Raw genomic sequence first — 4,445 nt, 5'->3', positions numbered from 1 at the left:
AACAAATGTACACATCCATACCTATTATCTCCCAAATGACTCTATATGGTACTTGTTGACTCATTGTTGATGATGTTCCAACCTCGTATGATGTAAAATGTGTCTTACACCATTCAATAAGATCATGTGCATCAATTATATGAACTCTCGAAGCTCCAAATCCATCGTCTTCACCTTTTCCATGTTCACTCTCGAAGAAATTCTATATGTGTTTTATATTCTCATTACGATGGTATTTACATAATGTATAAATGGTCTAGATGATTTAAACTGTGCAACACATCCATTAGACCAAACATAATGTTTATCAACATTTATGTCTCTTTCTTTCAAATAAGAAAAGAACATATTGAAGAAATGTTCTACACAGTGAATGTCATGTTCTTTATCATCACTTATGTAAAAGTGATATTCTTTTGTAATGACTCGCGTTTCAAGTGTACTCAACTGTGCGTGTCTATAACAAACATGTACCATAATAGTGACCTACTTAGAAAAGAATAATCTAATTGAATCACTTTTTGATGAACAAAGCAATAGTTCTCTACAAAATAACGACTAATACAATCATTCCAAGCTGGAAATTATCTCTCAAAGTTTGAAACTGTTGTGCTTTTTTCTTTTTGCATTCTTGTAAATTGGAATAGACGAGAAAATATGATATACATTGAACTCGAGACAAAAATATGTATTTGTTACATTTTGAATATGTAGAAATTAAAATTGAATATAATAAACATTAATTCAATAAATATAATAAACATTGTGTATTTAAAAAAATGCATTTAACTTTTATTTGATCTGTGAAAATCATATTAATAAATTATAAAATAATGGGTTGTATATTTATTCACTCAGACATGCTTGAAAAAATTCTTATTCAAATTTGAATCACGACAAATGATTGATATCATCTAAGAAATAAATTGTAAATAATTAAAAGAAATATGTTTATTGTGAACTTAAAATTAAATTATTATTAAAAGTTTAAATAAAAATATACTATGAATTATTTTTAAAATTTTATTATGATATTTAAGTAACATAAAATAATTATTATGATTAAATGCTTATAAATATGCAATATTTTTAAATTAATAATAATTTTGCAATCTAAAACATAATTTTATAATTTATAATGTTTAATTTCTGGGTAAATTAAATTTGAATGAACTAAAAGATAAGTTCCCCTTCTATATATTCCCTATAGCCTATCTTGTTGGTAGTTACTAGCGGCTATCTAGTCACAAAAATCATTTTATTTACATAAGGTTTTTATCTTTTGCAAAATAGGTCAAGTGTTTCCCCTAGGTATGCATATTCGTATAACATTTTATAACTTTTACAAAATAGACATGAGTGTTTCCCGTTACCATACATAACGCTTTTTCTGACTACATTGCTATTGCCTAGACAGCTGCTATACAACCACGAAAATCGTCTACCATACGAAGGGGAAGTACTTGGCATAGTTTTTTTTAGAAGTGGTAAAACGTTACGTGATAAAAACTTTCCCAGTAACTACCATCTTGGTGGGGACCTCATCGAAATGGTAGTATTAATTATTACATTAAATGTAACTTGACATGCAAAGACAAGCATTAATGATAGGAAAGGTCAAACGAGAAACAGCAGCACCGAATGTTCCGTGAGGAAATTAAATATGTCGCGGAACCTGATCAGGATTGCTGAACCCTTATAAACCACGTGAACGAAGGAATCACACTTTACGATGCTCACTTGCATCGTGGGACAATGCACCCAAATAATTACAGTGGCCCACTTCTAAGTTTACTTGGGACAATTCAATTACAATATTCATATCGCCAACCTATTCTGACGAACACTTTGTCCGAGTTGGTAAGACAGATAGCACAGAAGCGCGTAAGATGAGGTTTCCACATCGTTTCCATGTTTTAAACACGTAGCTCTATCTACTGATTCCATGTCCTATGTCGTTTGAATCTTCTCCTACATTTCCCACGCTCTTTAATATGAACTCTCTATTTCGTGCGGTCCAGCTTGTATGAGTTGAGTCGTGGGAAGGCAACCGTAACATTCCTCGGTGGCGGGCCAAGGTCAAACAAGACAATTTAATTCCCTTGAAGAAAAAATCTATATAAAGCCGGTCTTATGCAGTTCCCGACATTTTCAGGAAGCAAATAGATTGAAGTTTCAAAAGTTTTGGATTTAGATCGCTGCTAGCATTTTATAAGCAAGTCGATAATAATGGAAGGATTCATATTATCAAAGAGACTATGGACTGAAGCCTTGTTTTTATGCTTTGCAATTTCCTGTCTAAATGTTAGAGCACAGCCGCTGCTAGCGGGAAGTTGGGACCTTCTGTTGGAGAATGCGGGGGTTTCAGCAATGCACATGACACTTTTACGCACCAATAAGGTGCTCATCTTCGACCAGACTCTGGCGGGCCCCTCGCAGATAAGCAGAACTGACTCAACCTGCGGTAGTGGAACACCGCCTGCAGGTGAAGATTGTTGGGCGCACTCCGTCGAATTCGATATTGCGAGCAACAAGGTGAAGCCTCTGCACGTCATCACGGACACGTTTTGTTCTTCGGGCGCCTTTGTCAGCAACGGTACTCTTGTGCAAACTGGCGGATGGAGCAACGGTGACAGGTTGATCCGTTCCTTCACTCCATGTTCGGACTCGTCCTGCGACTGGGTTGAATCTCCCACATTGCTTTCCTCCAGAAGATGGTATTCCTCCAACCAGATCTTGCCCGACGATCGGATCATCGTCGTTGGAGGTCGGAGATCGTTTAGTTATGAATTCGTTCCTAAGAGACCTGGCGAAGGGGCGTTCCAGCTCTCCTTTTTGGTAAAGACAAATACTGTCGATGAGGAGAACAACTTGTACCCGTTCACACATTTGTCTTCTGATGGCAATCTCTTCATCTTTGCCAACAAGGATTCGATCCTCCTCGACTACAAGAATAATAAGGTGGTCAGAACATTCCCCACAATGCCTGGCGGTGGTGCACGGAATTACCCTTCATCGGGTTCCTCCGTCATGCTGCCCCTCGACTCCGCTAACAATTTCCAAAGGGTGGAGATTCTCATCTGCGGGGGAGCGCCCGACGGAGCCTTCAAAAAAGCCACATTTAACCAGACGTTCGTGGAGGCGCTCAAGAGTTGCGGAAGATTGGAGATCACATCGTCAAATCCAACATGGCAAATGGAGGACATGCCCGGGCCGAGGGTGATGAACGACATGCTCATACTTCCCACTGGCGAAGTCCTCATAATCAACGGCGCCAAGCAAGGAACTGCTGGTTGGCAAACTGCGAGAGAGCCTGCTCTGAGCCCTTTTCTCTACAGACCCGCGGAAGCCATTGGGAATAGTTTCCTGGTCCTGGCTGCTACGGCGATTCCTCGAATGTATCACTCTACTGCAAACGTTCTTCCGGATGGGCGGGTTCTGGTGGGCGGGAGCAACTCCAATTTTGGATACCGCTTCTCTGGCGTGCCATTTCCGACAGAGCTTCGACTGGAAGCGTACAATCCTTATTATCTGCATTCGATTTACGACCCCGAAAGGGCAACCATTACTTCCATTTCTACGAAAGCGATCAAGTACGGTTCGAAATTCATCGTCCGCTTCTCTCTTCCCAACCGTCCCAGCACCAATATCCGTTTCCATGTTTACGCCCCTCCCTTCACGACGCACACGTGGTCGATGAATCAGAGAATGCTGTCGTTGGCAGCCACAGCTTTCGTCAAAGGCAGCGGCGGGTATTTGGTGGGTTTGACGGCTCCACCTACAGCGGTGGCGGCTCCGTCAGGGTACTACTTGCTCACAGTTGTCAATGGAGGGATTCCCAGCAAGGCCGAATGGATTCGCTTCATTAATTAACACACAGAGGAGGATATTATGAAATTCTTTGGGTCGCTGCTAATATTCTTTGATTGTTGGTGAGATAAAAATAAAACTTTTCTTTCCTAAGGAGGACGAGAAAGTGGGGAAAATGATTGAATACCACATAAATAGTTATTATTATTTACACGGCAAAAGTAGTCGGTGCCAGCTGATGTCGACTGCCGACATTGCTAATGCCATGTTTTTCATTAGTAATGAATGAGATTCCCACATAGAAATTATATGGAACTCAACTTCCCAACCTTCACCTGCTTCTAAAAATTCTTTATACAGCATTCTTATTGTTTGTTATAGTGATATCTAAAATTAATAAACGTAGCTGTTAGAGTTCTTTCTAGTAACTTATTCTTTCTATAAACAATACATAGTAGAAGATATTATGCTCGCTTAAAAAATACATAGTTGAGAATTTGAATCTGATTCCCCCTTTTCGTTGTTGAGAAAAGCCAGCATTTGGATTTTTGTCAACAAAACAACAATGAATAATAATAAAATATTGCACCATGAGAGTTGAAGTTGTAGGATTTGGAAAATTTTTTGCTTCTCTT

The 4,445-nt window shown here is 38.9% G+C and overlaps 1 pseudogene across 1 annotated transcript; it reads left to right on the top strand.

Annotated features, from left to right (window-relative positions):
• The first annotated feature begins 2,128 nt into the window (after positions 1-2,128).
• LOC149580229 (aldehyde oxidase GLOX pseudogene) lies at positions 2,129-4,238 on the top strand (annotated as a pseudogene). Its single transcript, XR_016359884.1, has one exon. The product of XR_016359884.1 is annotated as an aldehyde oxidase GLOX pseudogene (transcript).
• The last annotated feature ends 207 nt before the right edge of the window (positions 4,239-4,445 follow it).

The sequence above is a fragment of the Cupressus sempervirens genome, chromosome 1, assembly GCF_028749045.1.
Source record: "Cupressus sempervirens isolate cs-2001-9-10 chromosome 1, ASM2874904v1, whole genome shotgun sequence".
Taxonomy (NCBI): Eukaryota; Viridiplantae; Streptophyta; class Pinopsida; order Cupressales; family Cupressaceae; genus Cupressus; species Cupressus sempervirens.
The sequence above is the reverse complement of the archived record's forward strand: the minus strand, read 5'-3'. Positions and strand labels throughout refer to the sequence as shown.